Source organism: Squalius cephalus, assembly GCF_949319135.1.
Source record: "Squalius cephalus genome assembly, chromosome: 3".
Lineage (NCBI taxonomy): Eukaryota > Metazoa > Chordata > Actinopteri > Cypriniformes > Leuciscidae > Squalius > Squalius cephalus.
The window spans coordinates 34,712,889-34,734,682 of NC_137124.1; positions in this window are offsets into that span (position 1 = coordinate 34,712,889).

Here is a 21,794-nt window from a genome sequence, read left to right on the forward strand (position 1 = left end):
TGCTTGCAAAGACTGAGATGTTCATTTTACGCTCTGTCACGATATCTTTAGCCTACCTAAAATCTATTACCAATTCACCTACTTATTGTGGACTGTTTCAAAAGAGATTAACTTGGATATTCTATGAGATTTTCACTTTTATTTTGCCTCTGTCCCAACTTTTTTGGAGTGTGTTGCAGCCATCAAAATCCAAATGTGTTTATATTGACATACAAGTGGAGGAGAGAGAAGCATGAAGAGGGAAGTTAGCTAGAGGAGATATGTCCTAGACAACAACAACGACTAACATTAGAATTATATTCTCTTGAATTTTGATTTGGCCGACACACGACCAAAGAGACGACTTTCCGATGAACAAATAGCAAAGAAGAGGGAAAAGTAGATGGAACACGCGAAGTCCCGAATTCATGACTGTTTCAGGAAGCACGGAAGGGAGGGGGAGGGGAGCTGACGAGATGAGGAGGTCAACAAGAAGTGACGTCACCCAACATCGCTTAGAGCACCTTTAAATAAAGTTGAAAGAGAATTCACAAATCACTAATTCTTGGTTGTATTTTAAAAAATGTCCCAACTATTCTGGATTTGGGGTTGTAGATGAGTTTGCCAGCAGGGAATTCATCAGACAGCATTTTGTGTGTAAAGATGCACTCTTACATTTTAGCATTTAGCATCTACTGAATGTGTCAAATTTTATCGTACGTTTCCTTTTACATTTAATTCATTCTACATGGTTAATTTTTTGGTGGCCCCAGTCTTTTATTTTCACCCTCATTGCCATTCATATTTGGAAGATGAATTGTAACCACGTTAAGCATTTCATAAAGGATAAACTGTTGCTTCCCAGCATATGTGTTTTTTTAATCAATTAATTAGTTTTTGTATCCAATTAAAAATGTTCCTACCATTTTTATTGTACATAATCGATGGGATAAATTGGGACACAAAAAAAACAGCATTGTGCTGTTGAAAAAAAAAAAGATGAAAATGTCTCTGTTTTCAGAGGGTCTGTACATGAATGCTAGCTTGCTCCTATCTGCTTCAGTGTTCCTGAGCACTGCATCAGTTACAGAAGCTACTATGACTAGCTCACTGAAACCTACATGGCCTACATGGAAAATCTGTGGTGTTGGACTAAGCGGATTCTCTTTTGTTTTCTTCTTGTGGTTTGTTTGTTATTGGATTTCTATGCTGAACTGAAGCGATTTTTTTGGCAAGAGAATGTCTCTTTATTGACATATTTCTACAAGAACTGTTATTGAAAATAACCAATAATATTTCTGTCAAACTACATATTTGCTGATCAATTCATAATGCTATGGGGATACAGCTAACTAAGCGTTAACCGTGAAAAGAATATAAAATACCAGAGATTGTAGTTCATACGGTACATGCTGTAAATGTAAATAAAATGTTTTTTCTAAAGTGTGGGGACTATGTATTTTTCAGTGTTTTAAATGATGTTTGTGCTCCTTTCCACAAAACCTATAATTCCCGTATTTCGTTGTTTTCTCTGTCTATTACAAAAAGAAAAAATTATTTCAGACCAATGTAGAATCCAATGGTCTCAGGGGTAAATGTTAACCTCATCTAAGCCCTGAACTACATTTTAATAATAAGATGTTTATGAGAAATGGAAATATTTCTGACTTGTGGCCCAAGCCTTGATTGGGAGTGTGACAAATCAAGGCTTGGGCCATAGGATGCATGGGCTCCAAGAGGAGGTTGATTATGATTTCACTTTTCTAACTTTAGTTAGCGTGTAATGTTGCTGTTTGAGCATAAACAACATTTGCAAAGTTACAACGCTCAAAGTTCAAAGCAAAGGGAGATATTTTCTTTTAAAGAAATTGCTTTTTAAGGACTACAACAAACGGCTGGTTGGGACTACACCACATTCCTCCCGGGTTAGTGACATCACTAACCCTAACATTTACATAAACCCCACCCCTGGGAACGTGATTAATAGATTATCATGACAGAATATGCTGATCAATGACTTGAAGACAATTCAGAAATGACATTCAGAAATGTTGTTGTCACTTCTTCTTTAGTCTATCCATCTTTGTCTGACTCCGGTTTGAACATAAAAGGCTAAAAGTTTTTGAAATTTTCATTGCATGTCTGTGTGAAGTAATCGAAGCTGCTAAGAACAAGCTGTTGAAACTCCGCCCTCTGTACCGGGAGCAGCAGCTCATTTGCATTTAAAGGGACACACACAAAAAGGCACGTTTTTGCTCACCCTCAAAAACTGACAACTTTAACATGCTATATACAAATATCTGGGGGGTATTTTGAGCTAAAACTTCACATACACACTCTGGGGACATCAGAGATTTATTTTACATCTTGTGAAAAGGACGTTATACCACCCCTTTAAGTTTTCAATATTTTGTTCGTATTACACCAAGTAATCTTAAGAAGTTAATATTCATTTATCATTGCTGTTGTATTAAATAGGTATCAAATCATATAAATAACTTTTAAACTAGTAAATTAAATGATGCATAAGAGTCAGTAAGTCAGAGTCAACATAAGTCTGTTTGGAAAAGTACAAAGAGACAGTACAGTACATATATGAATAGACAAAATCATTAGCACATTTTATGATCTTGTTGTTGTCAGATATGATTCCTGATTTGGAATATGTTATTTAAATATAATTTTAACAAACTGCAATAGATTTCTCTCTTTCCCCATTCAAGTAAATATGAGGTGAACATGGCTGGAAATAGCTGCCTGTGGGCATTAAAAACATGGCTGAATAAGTGAACTGATATGCCTTAACAGGACTTTGGAGAAAGCCATATGTTCATGAATTCCTATGTGAATCAAAAACTATTTAGATACTATTCAGAAGTCCTCCACACTAAGGTCACAATAGCTGACATCAGATCACCTATTGTTCTGACACAGGTCAGAAACTATAGCACTTCAGTATGTGGGTGGAATGTCAAAGATGTTGATTATGAATCCTCTATGGTCAAGATGTGTGCACTACCACTTTAGTATACTACCACAGTTAGGATACAACATCCATTGACATACAAACATATGTGCAAAATCTAACATCTATTTTAGGTTATTACTCACTCTATTTTCATATAGGATGGTTTTGAAAGCAAGCTTTTTGTGCACCTGTGGATCTGCAAGCCCATTGATACTTTATTTTCCATGCCAAGAAGAAGCTGTCTTCATGCGTTATTTCATTTATGAAATTATATTCCTCAAATGAGGAAGCCTGCATGAAGCAAAGCCACAAGTTCTCAGTGAACACTTTATAGCACTAACATCAAATTGAGAGACAAGTTACCCCTAGACACCCAAAGGCATATTTTGGTTTAAGATGGACTTGATTTTACTGCACCTTCTGCTGAGTTATGAGCCACTTGACATCTAATCCATAGGGCTTAGACTGAGGGCTGAACACAGAGCTACAAACTTGTGAATTGGATTTATAGGTGCCCTGCATTGTCTCGTTCACGTGATTAATTGTGCAGGGCCTCCTGACAGACGGAAGTACATCAGTTAATTAATTTTTGCAGGGACAACGCCATTAGCCACACAGGAAGAGGACGGGTGTGCGTTGGAATAGAATACAGGTGCAGTCTGTGTGTCTGCATGTCCCAGCCCACAGAGCCGCCTGTAATAATTAATCTCTTCAATGATTCACACAAGCTGTCAGCAGCCCTCGTCATATTTACAGGTAGCAGTATCTCCCATCACTGCAATTACTGTGATATGGAAGGGATCGGTTACAACAACATACCGTTTGAGCGATGACTGGTTCCTCTACAAAGAAACTGTGCAGACTTTGGCATCTTTATCTTTTAAATAGTGCTGATATAGTTATCTGCCGTTATGATTCTGCTGTATTGGCAGCGAAGAGGCGATGAAATACGGAAAGCTTTGCCTCTGCCAGGAAGTCCACTTACTCCTCCCTCTGCAGAAACATTTAGGCACCACATCAAGTCATCTTCATCTCATATTCTTAGGCTAGGCTGCTGGAGGAGAATATATGAATATATGAATCTGACAAAAACAAATTACACATGTAAAATGAAAATAAAATATTTTCTTGTGGATTATAAATAAATGTCATTAAAGTCAGCATGAAACAGAACTTGCAATAGGTTTTTTTTTTTTTTTTTTTTTTCTGTTGTGATGTTAAAAAGCTTCTTTAACAACAAAACATGTAGGGCGGGACTTGATTTTGTTCATCCGGAATTAAGTGAATCATTGAAATGTTGTCTTTTAAAATTGCTGTGATCTCATGTGAGTGACAGGTTGTCCCGGCCTCGCTCCGAAAAACACGACATCAGAAGAGAAGAGAAGAGAAGAGAAGAGAAGAGAAGAGAAGAGAAGAGAAGAGAAGAGAAGAGAAGAGAAGAGAAGAGAAGAGAAGAGAAGAGAAGAGAAGAGAAGAGAAGAGAAGAGAAGAGAAGAGGTGATGATATTTTGATTAAAGATTACAAGGGCACAAGAAAAATATATACCGTAATATAATATATAAATATATAAAAATATTTATTTTGGTCGGATAAATCATGACCAAAAAATGCTGCAATATTCCTTTAAAAAAAAAATAATAATAATAATTTTTTGATATTATGGTTCACTTTAAATATTGATTAAATGATTTCATAATTTTACCTGTAAATAATCTTTCTCTACAAAAAAATATTCCATTTCATTGTACAAAGCAATCAGCCATGCAACATTACGAACCCAGAAACAGTAATATTAATACCGAAGTCCTCTGTGGCCATTTTCACTAAATCGTTAATTGAGTCACAAGATGAAATTTAAATGATGAGGGAGAGAGTGAGTCAATATAGTGTGATTAGAGAAGTGTGGTCTGATATGCAGCGTTGCCATGACGAAGACGAATATTAGAAAATGTCATACTGCAGAACACAGCGATTGACCAATCAGAATCAAGTATTCCAGAGAACCACAGAATGGGTAAATAAATTGATTTACTGGCTGAAACTCCATGCTGATGTTTGCTGTAGGCAAAATTCTGACTGTTTTTATTCATTTAACATTATTATTTCATGAGGAAAAGCTGTCTCAATGCCAGAGAATCAACCCAACTCACAGTGTTAAAGCTGCATAAATTCATGTCTGCTTTCCACCTCTTTGATTGAGGGGTAACTTTTCCATCATTAATGAATAACTACACAGGAATAAATGAGGAATGCAATATTAACATTCAAGTATTAACTAAAAAGAAACTTTGATTAACAAATTAGTAAGTAGTAGCGCTCAGTTGAATGAGGTAGTTCACTAGCTAACTTTTTTTTTCCATACCTCCCAGAAGAACTCCTATATAGGCCTACAGGTTTATAATTAATGTGAATAATGCATAATGTAAAATTAATTCTAAAGTAAAAATCATGGTAACCCACTAGTAATGATTCAAGTGTTACCAAATCCATCAGAAGAAATCGTTAATCAGAGTTCCTTGATAGTTACTTGAATGTTAATAATGTGTTACTCGTTTGTTCCTGTGTAGTTATTTATTAATGGTGGAACAGTATTGTAAAGTACGGTGGCCCAGACACACAACATTGATTTAAAAATTGAAAAAGCAAACATAAGTTCACAACACAACGAAATCAAGCCACAACACAATGAAAACAAGCCACAACACAACGGAAACAAGCCACAACACAACGAAATCAAGCCACAACACAATGAAAACAAGCCACAACACAACGAAATCAAGCCACAACACAATGAAAACAAGCCACAACACAACGAAATCAAGCCACGACACAACGAAATCAAGCCATGACACAACGAAATCAAGCCACAACACAACGGAAACAAGCCACAACACAACGAAATCAAGCCACAACACAAAGAAAACAAGCCACAACACAATGAAATCAAGCCACAACACAACGAAATCAAGCCACAACACAATGAAAACAAGCCACAACACAACGGAAACAAGCCACAACACAGCCACAACACAACGGAAACAAGCCACAACACAACGAAATCAAGCCACGACACAACGAAATCAAGCCACAACACAACGGAAACAAGCCACAACACAACGAAATCAAGCCACAACACAATGAAAACAAGCCACAACACAACGGAAACAAGCCACAACACAACGAAATCAAGCCATGACACAACGAAATCAAGCCACAACACAACGGAAACAAGCCACAACACAACGAAATCAAGCCACAACACAATGAAAACAAGCCACAACACAACGGAAACAAGCCACAACACAACGAAATCAAGCCACAACACAACGGAAACAAGCCACAACACAACGAAATCAAGCCACAACACAAAGAAAACAAGCCACAACACAACGGAAACAAGCCACAACACAACGAAATCAAGCCACAACACAATGAAAACAAGCCACAACACAACGGAAACAAGCCACAACACAACGAAATCAAGCCATGACACAACGAAATCAAGCCACAACACAACGGAAACAAGCCACAACACAACGAAATCAAGCCACAACACAATGAAATCAAGCCACAACACAACGAAATCAAGCCACAACACAACGAAATCAAGCCACGACACAACGAAATCAAGCCATGACACAACGAAATCAAGCCACAACACAACGGAAACAAGCCACAACACAACGGAAACAAGCCACAACACAACGAAATCAAGCCACAACACAATGAAAACAAGCCACAACACAACGAAATCAAGCCACAACACAATGAAAACAAGCCACAACACAACGAAATCAAGCCACGACACAACGAAATCAAGCCATGACACAACGAAATCAAGCCACAACACAACGAAATCAAGCCACAACACAACGAAATCAAGCCACAACACAAAGAAAACAAGCCACAACACAATGAAAACAAGCCACAACACAACGGAAACAAGCCACAACACAACGAAATCAAGCCACAACACAATGAAAACAAGCCACAACACAACGAAATCAAGCCACAACACAATGAAAACAAGCCACAACACAACGAAATCAAGCCACGACACAACGAAATCAAGCCATGACACAACGAAATCAAGCCACAACACAACGGAAACAAGCCACAACACAACGAAATCAAGCCACAACACAAAGAAAACAAGCCACAACACAATGAAATCAAGCCACAACACAACGAAATCAAGCCACAACACAATGAAAACAAGCCACAACACAACGGAAACAAGCCACAACACAGCCACAACACAACGGAAACAAGCCACAACACAACGAAATCAAGCCACAACACAACGGAAACAAGCCACAACACAACGAAATCAAGCCACAACACAAAGAAAACAAGCCACAACACAATGAAATCAAGCCACAACACAATGAAAACAAGCCACAACACAACGGAAACAAGCCACAACACAACGAAATCAAGCCACGACACAACGAAATCAAGCCACAACACAACGGAAACAAGCCACAACACAACGAAATCAAGCCACAACACAATGAAAACAAGCCACAACACAACGAAATCAAGCCATGACACAACGAAATCAAGCCACAACACAACGGAAACAAGCCACAACACAACGAAATCAAGCCACAACACAATGAAAACAAGCCACAACACAACGGAAACAAGCCACAACACAGCCACAACACAACGGAAACAAGCCACAACACAACGAAATCAAGCCACGACACAACGAAATCAAGCCACAACACAACGGAAACAAGCCACAACACAACGAAATCAAGCCACAACACAATGAAAACAAGCCACAACACAACGAAATCAAGCCACAACACAAAGAAAACAAGCCACAACACAATGAAATCAAGCCACAACACAACGAAATCAAGCCACAACACAATGAAAACAAGCCACAACACAACGGAAACAAGCCACAACACAGCCACAACACAACGGAAACAAGCCACAACACAACGAAATCAAGCCACAACACAACGGAAACAAGCCACAACACAACGAAATCAAGCCACAACACAAAGAAAACAAGCCACAACACAATGAAATCAAGCCACAACACAATGAAAACAAGCCACAACACAACGGAAACAAGCCACAACACAACGAAATCAAGCCACGACACAACGAAATCAAGCCACAACACAACGGAAACAAGCCACAACACAACGAAATCAAGCCACAACACAATGAAAACAAGCCACAACACAACGAAATCAAGCCATGACACAACGAAATCAAGCCACAACACAACGGAAACAAGCCACAACACAACGAAATCAAGCCACAACACAAAGAAAACAAGCCACAACACAATGAAATCAAGCCACAACACAACGAAATCAAGCCACAACACAATGAAAACAAGCCACAACACAACGGAAACAAGCCACAACACAGCCACAACACAACGGAAACAAGCCACAACACAACGAAATCAAGCCACGACACAACGAAATCAAGCCACAACACAACGGAAACAAGCCACAACACAACGAAATCAAGCCACAACACAATGAAAACAAGCCACAACACAACGGAAACAAGCCACAACACAACGAAATCAAGCCACGACACAACGAAATCAAGCCACAACACAACGGAAACAAGCCACAACACAACGAAATCAAGCCACAACACAATGAAAACAAGCCACAACACAACGGAAACAAGCCACAACACAACGGAAACAAGCCACAACACAACGAAATCAAGCCACAACACAACGAAATCAAGCCACAACACAATGAAAACAAGCCACAACACAACGGAAACAAGCCACAACACAACGAAATCAAGCCACAACACAAAGAAAACAAGCCACAACACAACGAAATCAAGCCACAACACAACGAAATCAAGCCACAACACAACGAAATCAAGCCACAACACAATGGAAACAAGCCACAACACAACGAAATCAAGCCACAACACAAAGAAAACAAGCCACAACACAAAGAAAACAAGCCACAACACAACGAAATCAAGCCACATCACAATGAAAACAAGCCACAACACAACGGAAACAAGCCACAACACAATGAAAATAAGCCACAACACAACGAAATCAAGCCATAACACAACGAAATCAAGCCACAACACAACGAAATCAAGCCACAACACAAAGAAAACAAGCCACAACACAATGAAATCAAGCCACAACACAACGAAATCAAGCCACAACACAACGGAAACAAGCCACAACACAACGAAATCAAGCCACAACACAAAGAAAACAAGCCACAACACAATGAAATCAAGCCACAACACAACGAAATCAAGCCACAACACAATGAAAACAAACCACAACACAACGGAAACAAGCCACAACACAACGAAATCAAGCCACAACACAATGGAAACAAGCCACAACACAACGAAATCAAGCCACAACACAAAGAAAACAAGCCACAACACAATGGAAACAAGCCACAACACAACGAAATCAAGCCACAACACAAAGAAAACAAGCCACAACACAAAGAAAACAAGCCACAACACAACGAAATCAAGCCACATCACAATGAAAACAAGCCACAACACAACGAAAACAAGCCACAACACAATGAAAATAAGCCACAACACAACGAAATCAAGCCATAACACAACGAAATCAAGCCACAACACAACGAAATCAAGCCACAACACAAAGAAAACAAGCCACAACACAATGAAATCAAGCCACAACACAACGAAATCAAGCCACAACACAACGGAAACAAGCCACAACACAACGAAATCAAGCCACAACACAAAGAAAACAAGCCACAACACAATGAAATCAAGCCACAACACAACGAAATCAAGCCACAACACAATGAAAACAAACCACAACACAACGGAAACAAGCCACAACACAACGGAAACAAGCCACAACACAACGAAATCAAGCCACAACACAACGAAATCAAGCCACAACACAACGAAAACAAGCCACAACACAACGAAATCAAGCCACAACACAACGAAAACAAGCCACAACACAACGAAATCAAGCCACAACACAATGAAAACAAGCCACAACACAACGGAAACAAGCCACAACACAACGAAATCAAGCCACAACACAACGAAAACAAGCCACAACACAATGAAAACAAGCCACAACACAACGAAATCAAGCCACAACACAACGGAAACAAGCCACAACACAACAGAAACAAGCCACAACACAACGAAATCAAGCCACAACACAATGAAAACAAGCCACAACACGACGGAAACAAGCCACAACACAACGAAATCAAGCCACAACACAATGAAATCAAGCCACAACACAACGAAATCAAGCCACAACACAATGAAAACAAGCCACAACACAACGGAAACAAGCCACAACACAACGAAATCAAGCCACAACACAACGAAATCAAGCCACAACACAATGAAAACAAGCCACAACACAACGGAAACAAGCCACAACACAACGGAAATGCTCCGGACCACTAGGGGGAACGTCTGCCAATTCCACCAAGGGGTTAAAACGTATCATTTGTATTAATTAAAATTATTTATAACATTTAAAAACAGACATGTTCAAATTCCATTGTATTGGTAAGACTAATTTCTTGTGCTATGGCTTGTTTTCGTTGTGTTGTAAACTTATGTTTGCTTTTTAAATTTCGTTGTCTTGTGCAATACTGGGCCACCGTAAAGTGTTACCAATTAAGCAACTGACATGGCAATTTGCGTATTATTTGATGTGCTGAATTTGTATAGGTCCCATGCTGAGCAACTCCTATTAAGCGCTTGGGTTTTTGAGGCCAGGGTCACCCTGGAACATCCACAGAGATTTCTCTGCGACCCGGGGGGCAGACAGTTTTGGCAACTGATGTTCCCAGCTCTCTGAAGTCACAACACACAACATCCTTCTTCAAACAGCAGCTGTGATTATAACGCTTATCTTCAGTCTCTTCATCTTTAGCAAAGAGTAATTAACAGCTAGCAAGAAGAGTCTGTCTGGTGCTAAACCGTAATTACAAGTCCCATTACTCCAAGGGGGCGTTCAAAGCAATTAGCATTTCTCATACAGAGGTTTGAAAAGAAAGATGAGAGCATTTCATTCAATTTGATTGCGTTACATTCTGAAGATGCACGCAAACTGTTGCACCACCAAGAATTTAAGCGGAGATTTGCTTGATGTTTACCCACTTTGATCTAAACTGAATTACACACCGATGTTCTATATATAGTCCATTCTATAACATAAAATTATAGTCCTTTCATTGATATTATGCATCTTTAGTCTACAGTCTGTATGGTTCAAATTTTGGTATAAAAGCTACAGAAGGACAATAATCACAGTTTTCATAGCTCAGTCATCTTCCAGAGCCATTGACAGTGCTTAGAAGAATCCTAAGCTTTGGTGTGAATGAGTTAAAACCATCTTCAAAAAACTGATACCTTGTTTACAACCAGTAATAACCATAATTTGTGGTTCCACGTAACCACGTAAGACGGTACCGATACTGAAATCTCACAGCTTTTATAATGTAATATTATTCTAAATGTGTAATATTTGTTATTTAAAAGTGGCTTTGTTTTTGAGTAAGACTAAAAAAAGTGTTCATGTTCTCATTGTTCTCATTAATGAATCCCTACTCAGACCAATGCAATACTGACTGATGAGTTTTTCTCTCTGTTTACCTGTTTTGTATTCCGCATAGGCCATTGTCCTTGCCTAATTCTTCGTTTCACTCCTCTAATTGTGTCTAAGCGCAATCACTTTTTCTTGGTCACAGATGGGAAACATCAGCATACCGCCACAGTTCAGCGTGCATATGGGACTTTCTTCATGGGTGAAATAGAGATCACATGCATGGAATAACGAGTATTGCTCTGTGCCATATTTGAGTTTTAGACAGAGAATTGAAAGAAAAAGAAAAAAAAAAAAAACATGTGGCTACACAAAGAGTGCCAGCACTGCTGGGACACCCTTTTAACTATTCTGGCACATATAGTGCTGTCTTTACGCATTCTTGATGATGTGTTGCCTCCAGAATTGGCATTCTTTGTGAGTGTTTTTGTTCCAGGCTTACTACAGAGACAGCAGTGGGTATTTGCCATCTGTAGATAGATACACCTGCTGTGCACTCCAGATTACATAGGAACTTCTCCATTGCATTCATTTGTAAATGTCACGTATGAATATAATATAATTTAGGCTTCCATTTCTGCCTCTGATTGCCTCATCCTCTTTGTTGGGAACATCACCCTGTGAACTTATGAAAACTGTGAAGACTGGGGTGGCTAAAAACTTCTTTATTCAATAAAAGTGTGTATAGATGCTTTAGTTCAGGTTTTTCTGAAATTATGAAGTATTTATTATTAAACCACATTTATGTGGAACAGATATTAAGTTAAGTGCACAGGCTTGGCACTTTACTTCTATAAATAAGTAATGATAACATGAAAGAAAAAGAGAAGTATGCAAAAAGAATGTGTTTAGAAATGCATCAATACAAATGCTGTATACACCATTATAAAAGTATCTATTACTTTATGTATTGCAAGCCGATCTGTTTCAGATGGACTGTAATGCTAAAAAATCAATCACTAAAATATATTTTCAGTATATCTGCACATACTGTCAATAGTACTGTATTGCCATATACAATACATTAAAAAACAGTGCTTAACTGTACAGTATTTGTACAGTTAATAAACCAGCACTGTAAATACAATTGAAATCACAGTATTTATTTAATATTTCTTCTACAGTAAAACAATCAATACTGTAAACACAACTAAAATCAGTGTTTAATTGTTTTTGATTTTACAGTGAATACACAAAATACTGTAAATGGAGGTACGGTACCTTTACTGTAAAAAGTATTCACAGTAACTTACTGGTTAATTGTTGCCAGTAAGTTACTGTAAATTTAACGGTGTAGCTATAAATGAAAATGAATAGACATACTGCAAGCATATTATCATGCATCTATTATCATAATAATTTGAATAATAATAATAATAACAATAATATCTAATAACTTAGAAAAGAGCAAATTATTTTGCAAGCGTGTGGTTTGACTTAAGTTTTTTTTTCTCATAGACCAAGTAACTGGCAACAACTGTGTTGCAAGTCTAAAATTTAAGTTACTCGATATTAACATCTTGTTATATAAAAATAATGTCACATTCACAATAGTGCTGTTTTACCTAATATCAGCATGGCTGGATCATAAGCATCTGCAGATAATCAGAATAAAAACAGCACTCTTGCTCATGTGATATTGATTAAATTCATTCTATTCTATTCTACTATTCTGTGAAAAACCCAGTCTCCGTGTGACATTTGCAAATGAGGAGCTAAACACATGCGCTACATAAAATATATAAGAGGCCTGAATTGCAGAGCTCCTTAAGCACTAAGTGCCCTGATGCAGAACAGAAATGTATGTATCATGCCACAAAACAGCTTCCATCGTAAATCCCTGCAAATGGCATGGTGTAAAAGCTCAGTTGACAAGACATTTATTTCAACAGCAGGCCTGAGATCTGACATCAACCCCTGTAGCTTAAATAGGAACAAAGAGGGGGAAGAAATCCAATTTGAACAAGAGAGGAGTGGGACAGATCCATCTCAGCACTAAGATTCTGCGGTTCAAAGAGAGGTGTCTGACACAGACACAATGGTGGCGCTGTCATCTCTCAATGTGGAAGAGATGGACATTTGATACTGGAATGAGTAATGGAGGTTTGTGCTCAGAGCATTTGTCACCCGTGCTTGTTCGTGAAGTACAGAGCGAGGCTGATATTATGTACTGCATGTCATTAATCTCTGTGCAAACGGTATTTTTACACTGCTGAGATTCTGGCATCTGCTACTGCCATTTACATTTCTGTTGGGAGTCATAATGAATCACAACATAAATGGAAATGAAAAAAACCCACCCCTCAACAGTAGCTGTCATATCTCATTCACCTGTCCCATGACTTGAGAGAACCAATAATGTTTGTTATCGTTGACATCTAAGCTGCATTACCCTTTGCATTTCCTCGTCTTTTGTCGAGTCTTGTTTTTATAGTTGTTTGCTGATTTTTTCATTTTCTTTTTGGGATTCCATGTTGAAAGATCATTAATATCTACACTTGGGTTCACAGTTCAACTCGCCTGTAGCTACATGTTACAAAAAGAGAACATACGATACAAATGACCTCTGAGATCTGAGAAAAAGGCCATTTTACAGAGTGAAACTATTCTCCGGCCTCAGGCAGTCGATTGTTGGCTTCAGCCTTTTATAGAAATGTGCTTACTCTCACAGTGAATGGCTATCATTATAATATTCACATCGACAGCCTTGACCACCACTCTTTTGTTAAATGAAATATAAATCAAGATTACTTGCACCCTATGAGAAATAATTAAGAGTGCATAACCTTTATCAAAAGCTACTGGAGAAGGATAAACAACAGCTGTCTTCATATATTGTTGATATGCTCATTTAGAAGGAGAAAGTCTATTTTATTGAATCTGCATAAACATATAGCTTTGCAATTAAGTTTTAGGATTCTCCATTTAAATTCAGTCAGCTCAACAAATATATTTTTGTTTTATAACTGCAGACATAAAAAAATATAGTTGCACTGTGCCGTGCAGACAGACGTTACTTGTTTTTTGGAATAAATCTTTGATTTCCTTCCAGTTATTTGGCACTAGCTCATAGAGTGGGTGATTGTTCTGCTTTACCAAGCAAGTATAGAGTACTTTTACACCTGCACATGGGCTTCATTGCTTCTGTTTTCACAGAAGCATTGCAGAATTAGTCTTTGGATGAAATGAATTCAGTTGTAGACTTTAGAACATTTATTTTATTTTGAATGTAAATTCAGTTACTTTGTGAAGAAGAAACTTGCTGTAACTGAATTGAGTCCAATAAAATAAGAAATGATAAAGTAACTTCCAAAAAAAATTGAGAATCATTGCACTTGCATTTCCACAGTAATTGCTCACTGAGCAAATCATACGCTTCAGTCCTTATGTAGCCACTCTCAACCTAAGCACAATCTCCACCTTACTCAGCTTAATGGTAACCCTCAAAATATCAACATCACAGAAAAGTTCTCATTCCCAACATAACTAGGACATCAAAATCACCATGAAATCAACCATTCTTGTTTTTTATGGAATAATTGTGTTATTATAAATGATTAATCCATGCACATAATTCATGTGCACTCATAATATTTAATCAAAAACATCATTATCTTTAACATAAATGCAACAGCATCTCTTTTCTGATGACTTGTTCAACGATGCAAGGGCAGGACAATAATCCATCCCCTCCAGCAACCTGTCAATCCAATCAATTTCATTTGAGAATCGTTTTCACTTGTATGTGTCACAATAGAGAAGAAAAGACAATCACAAGTACAGTTTCATACTGACTTTAAACACTAAAAAGATTCAATCTTGGTCACAAACAAATAACATGTACCTCATCCATTACCATGCAAAGCATGCTGGGAACAGGAAATGCCATGCCCTGTTTCCGTTAATGCCAAGAACAATTATTCATGTCTTGTAACTGTAACGTGTATGTTATGTTCCTGGTTGCTGGGAACATTTGAATCATACATAGTTACTTTGTGTTTGGTTTTGCAGTTGGATATGTATATTAAGACATTAAAGACAAATTTTTGTCAAAGTGGAGTTATGTTGATTTGTCAGTTTTTGCATTACAGTCAAATCTGGACACAGAGAAAGCATTTTGTTACTCATAGCTACATAATAGCTTGATCAGTCACACAAAAGTTGTTGACACAACATTGACAATCAACCAGGACGAGATATATAATTTTTTTATATATGTGAGGAGTGAGGAGTCCAGAGCCAGAGGGGCAAAGGGACGAGGTGAAGCCAGAGGAGTGTAGTCCTGAGGCGAGGGCAGGTCGACGAACGACCAAGGCGCAGCCAGAGGGACGAGGGACCCCAGCGGAGCTGGTGGACTGATGGGCCACAGTGGAGATGAGGGAGGTGGGAGCCAAGGTGGAGTTAATGGACCGACGGGCCGAGGTGGAGTCCTGGTCACGGAGGCCAGAGGCAGAGACCGGGGATCCACCGACCATGATGGAGCTGGAGACTGGCAGACCCACGGCGACCCCACAACACTGATGGTGGAATAAGGGTGAGCAAAGGGGCTGACCGGAAGCAGCAGAGGCGTGGATGAGGAAATTATAAGGGGAGCAGAGGCGGACAGAGTACACAGCTTCATTACTTGAGTAAAAGTACAGATACCCCTTGCTAAATTTTACTCAAGTACAAGTAAAAGTACTACAGTCAGATGTCTACTTAAGTAAAAGTACTAAAGTACTTGTTTTTAAAAGTACTTGAGTATCAAGAGTACAAGAGTACATTTTCTAAATATTGCATTACTACTGCCACAGTGCATACATTGGTAAACACAGCAAACACTTGAAGCAAAAACTATCATTAACTTGTTCAGAAAATTGAAATAGTCTGGCGAGGTGGGGCCACGGGTTAGCACATTCACGGGATGCGATATTTTTTCCCAGGATGGTAGGGGAAGACTCATGAATATTCATTAGGGAAGTCATCCCTGATTGGTCTTAACCCCAGTGACGGGTAGGTTTAGGGGCGGGGTTATGGAGGTCATAAGACCCCCAGTGATGGGTAGGTTTAGGGGTGGGGTTAGGGGTAGGTCATTAGACCAATTAGGGATGACTTCCCTAATGAATATTCATGAGTCTTCCCCTACCATCCTGGGAAAAAAAATATCGCCCCCGGGATGGACCTGCTGCTTCTTCATCCATTATTTCGTCCATGGTTTCGTCTCTTATCTAAATCTGACCATGGAGTTGACTTTGGCGGAAAGCTGAAGGTGATTGCTGATAGGCTGTCCCAATCAGTTGCGCCTGCACAATCCAATCACATTTAAGAGGGTTTCCGAGATGTTTCTTTTTTCCTTTCCCTTTTTTTTTTTTTTTTTTTTAGAAGAAGTAACGGGTACTCACAGTTATGGATAGAAATGTAGTGGAGTAAAGAGTACAGTATTTGCCTTTCAAATGTACTTGAGTAAAGTCATGAGTACTCCCCAAAAATGATACTCGAGTAAAGTACAGATCCCTCAAAATTGTACTTAAGTACTGTACTCAAGTAAATGTACTCAGTTACTGTCCGGCTCTGAAGGGGAGGTGGACAGGATATATCGGTATCGAAGTCTATCAAATCCACTTCCTCTGGACGAGGACAGGGACAGGAGACTCAGGTACGGTGGTGGCCATCTTGGCCAGAGACGAGGGCTCAGGCATGCCGTGAAGATGCTCTGGAAGGGTGGTCTCGACGGGACGAGACTCTGGAAGGGACTCCAAGATGGGCTTGGTTCCAGACTGAGACCCAGCGCTCTCCAGAAACCGAATCAAGGTTTCCATCCAGTCCAGCCCTGTGGTGTCTGGCAGGTTAATGGGGTGGTGGAAAGTTGCCCCGATCTGGAACAGGGTCCTCAAGAGTGTTGTTATCAAGGGAGCTGGTGATGGCAAGCCGGAGAAACTCCCTCGAAAACTCTAAAAGGTTGTGGCTCTACTGAGCCACGGAGATGAACATTACCCGTTCATCCATTTGGGTTGGTCTGATCTTGTCACACTGTGGTTTCCTCAGGAACAGACTGAAGATTCTGATTATTCATACAAACTCAAACTTTAATAAAAGTAATCTGGAACAAGCTGACAGACATAGAAAACACACATAAACACAACAGAGATCAGAGAAGGACAACTAGAAAGGGTGCATCTTACATAGCAAACAGAAACAAGATAATTAATCATACACAGCTGGGACAAATTAACTTAATGAAAGTAACCATAGAAATGAAGGAGTGGCGGGAACCAATCAAAACACAAACTGAAAGTCCAAACATGCACTGACACGTGACAATTAGATGTCAATGCAATGCCAAACCAATCCAATAACGTTAACACTAGCTCGAAATTCAGTACGAACAAATGGTAGTCAGCCTAATGGTACACAGCTTATTGTGATCTATATAAGCAATCATGCTTTAATTTATTTATGTTTACAAGTATGTGTGCCTTAAAAGTACCATTTTGGCAAAGAGAATTAAATTAAATAAGCAGCAAAAATCTTTGAGTGAGGGCCAGTATTACTTATCATATTTATCTTTGTTCAAATGGCTACCTTACACATAATTCACTCTCTCTTTTTTTCTCTCTCTCTCGATTTATTGAGCAGAAATCTTTTAGACCAACTCTGCACGTCATTGCAAACCTGACAGGTGAAAAGTGAGTCTATAAATGATTTGTACAATTTGCTACACAGAAGTCAGTGGCGGCAGTCAATTGACAAAGCTGCTATCCACTTCAGTAGTGGACATTTGATGATCATACAATAATGAGTGAGTGATGCTAGAACATAATTAGGTGTTTGCAAAATGTCAGATGCTGCTAGATGCAACAGCAGAGATGTGTCACATTACTGCTTTAGTTAGTTAGAAAAGAGTAGTACAGCTACTGCATGGCATGAATTTTGCAAACTTTAAAATATTACAAAATCTTCAAAGAACTACTACTGAAAATAATAGCATCAGGATACTAACAATTGGAGGGAAATATGTAATTGGTGATTTGCAGGATGTACAGCTGCCCATTGGTCCTGTAAGACTGTAATATATGATCCTATCATGCATCTTATAACATCAACAGACTTGTAGCTGATGTGACTCAAAGGTGACTCACAGCAATTTCTTGCACAATAGAAGAGACCTAGATCTGCCAGTGGCTTGGTGGGCTTTCCAAAAACACACGCACACACACACACACACAAACAACAACACAAAAACAGTCTCAGCATGACAGCCACTCAAGCTGGTCATGTCAAAATAAATGGTTCCTTTAAATACATATGGCCATTTTCTCCTTTTGAACCTTTTGCCCCCATCACACATTCCCTCGACAACCTCTCAAGAGATTTTGGCATTAATGTGCGAACATCCACATTGCGAGCCAAGACACTCAGGCCTCGTTCCGCAGTGGGCTCAATGGACATATGGAAGCGGCAGTTTTAGACAGTATTGTCAACGCTGGGGAGTGAGTCGCCTGCAGCGCGACACTGCCTGTCAGCCAATGATATCTGGGACATGTCAAGAGGTGTCACTGGTGCTTTCATTTCTTTTGATAGAGATGTGGTTGAGAGAGAGAAAAAAAGGCTTCATGAAAGAAAAATATTAAAGTGACAACTATTCATAGTTTTAGAAATGCAGAGGCCCAAGAGGAAGAGCATTTGTCTGTATCAAATTAATTACTTTATCTATCATCAATTATCTTTAAGGAATAAATACTCTTGGAGAAGCCTCAAAGAGTCTCAAAGCTTAAATATGTCTAAAAGAGTTTGAAAATTAAATGATTAGCAAATTACCTTCAATTTATTTATCAATCACGTCACTCCTTCCTATTAAGGATTAATCTAAAGGGATTTCAACTTTCAAAGACCTTTTGAAAGATGAAACAGATATTCAGTAATGCTTCAGAATAATTTTAGAGTCCAAATGCTTCTAATGTTAAACTGTCAATCTTTTCATGGCAACTCTAAACCATTCGGAATGGAGAAAAGTTATGTTTACCTTGGTTGCTTGACAGAAGCTTACAGTTGTTTATGATCCTTGGCTCATGAAATATTATTACTGAGGAGTGTAGCAGCTAGTTGCTCACGGTGTCGGGCAGCAATAGCCTGCAGCTCCTTTTGAAGGTGGGTCAAAAATGTGCCTGCAAACTGTGCTGCTGCAACACACTGACCAGTGGCCACTGCTGAATTCTTTATTATTTTCTCCCTTCATTGGTTTGCAGAGGCTAGAGGAAAATTAAAGGGCCCTTCAGAGCATGCAGTGTTGTCATTTGAAATGGATATCTCAATTGTGAAATTCTGCCCTCTCATCACTCTCCATTTATATGAAATATGTACCAGAGCAAAACAAATGAACAAGCAAAGACGATGCTCCGTTGTAGGTGCCATTATGATTCATAATCCAGTTATGAAAAACAGAGAATGGACATGTATCACTTACCAGCCTGATAGGACCCTACATTATATTTTTTGCCTGCATAATATGAATTGAGTTTATTTTCTTTTGCTTTTGGGTGAAATAAACAAGAATTAATTCAATAGGACGTGAATCCAATAGGGCAGATGTTGTATTCAATGTGCAATGTTTATGTGTACAGAACTCACTTTCGCTTATAAGCCTAATAGAAGAAGGGAAAGGGTACTGTAACGTATTATCTGTGTTCAGTGGAGTGCTGGGTGGAATGAGTCTCTTACTCAGCAGAAAATCCAGGTCACAAATGATAAACAGCACCCAAGTCTTCCGTCATCAATAAGACTATGCAGTTTGGGAAGGAAGGAACAGTTCAGTTTTATGACCTGTCAGCTGATAGAATTGCTCTCATATACAAATTAGGTTATTTGTGTTTTGAAAGACTACAAAATATGTGAAAACATAGTAAGGTGACAAAAAAAGGTGACTGAAATGGCGTGTGCCATACAGTACAGTATAGTATAAAAATAGAGACCAATGCTTTAAAATGAAATCCTCTACTTGATGAAATGAAAGGGCTGGAAATTATGAGGGGAATCAGTATGATAAAGCAATTATCTTGGAATTGTTTGGAACTGAATACAACCACTGGACTGTTTCCCTGCCTGTAATTAAATTCATTTTCATGCTTTTCATGCTAATCTACATTAGAATAAACAACACACACTCTATACACATTCAATTTCAGTTTACTCTAGAACTAACTGAAATATTTGAGGGCCACTCCAATGCACAGACCAATATCTTTAGATGTCACACCCCAGAGCTATTTTGAAAGGCTGAGTAAAACGAGATATTTTGTGCTTATCCAATAACTGCATGTCTGTGAGGAGGAGATGCGATTAGAAAAATGGTTGCACTTTAAAATTCATACTAGTAGCCTTGCCTTCAGTGTTAATAAAAATAGGGCTATAGTGACTCATACAATGATTATTATTTGACTTTTTTTGAATGTGCACGTAGTCAATTGTACTTTACAAATTAAACTTGTTTGACTTCAAAGTTACATTTCAACAAATTGCTTTGTCCCCTAAATGTAAAACTGATTTGAAAAAGTTCATTGGCAATTGCAACCTTCTGAGACATTGCTGTATTATCTTATGAAATGGTTTTGTTGCATATGATTGCACACTTTATCAAATTTATTGTCACACAAAAACTAAAGCAAGCCCTGTTTGGTACTTTTAAATCTTGGAAGACTTCATGGTTTGAAAACACAGCAAAGCCAGATTCAATCAGTATTTCAATGCCTCTACAGCAAATGTCAAAAAATTTGAACAACAGCAATCCTCAGGCAAACATATTGTCAGGCTCGGATGCCCAAATAAGCATTTCATCAACTCAATCTGTTTGCCATTGACTAAAGACAAGAAAATGTCATTACAAGAAAAACTATTTCACTTTATATTGACACTTAATTCATGCTCCACATGACATTACGTTTCCAAGACACAGGGATGGTAAATAACATCTCTTGCTGTAACAACCAACTGTCACTACTACTACAAGGATTTGCAAAAGCTCTTGTTTGGCAGAAATAACCAAAAGAGGCTGTTCCTCTGTAACACATGTAAGAATTGAGAAATTAGGAGATGCCGGACAGTCTGGTTGAAGAGTGACCAGACCCTGAGAGAACAAAGGACCTCTCTGGAAATTAACATTTGAACTAGCCCTCGTGCACTATCGAGACGAAAGTCTCACCTCCGAGTCATCCTAATCTACATCTCTTTCCCCCTTCTCTCACCCCCTCTCTCTCATGCTCAGATCATCTGAATTCACC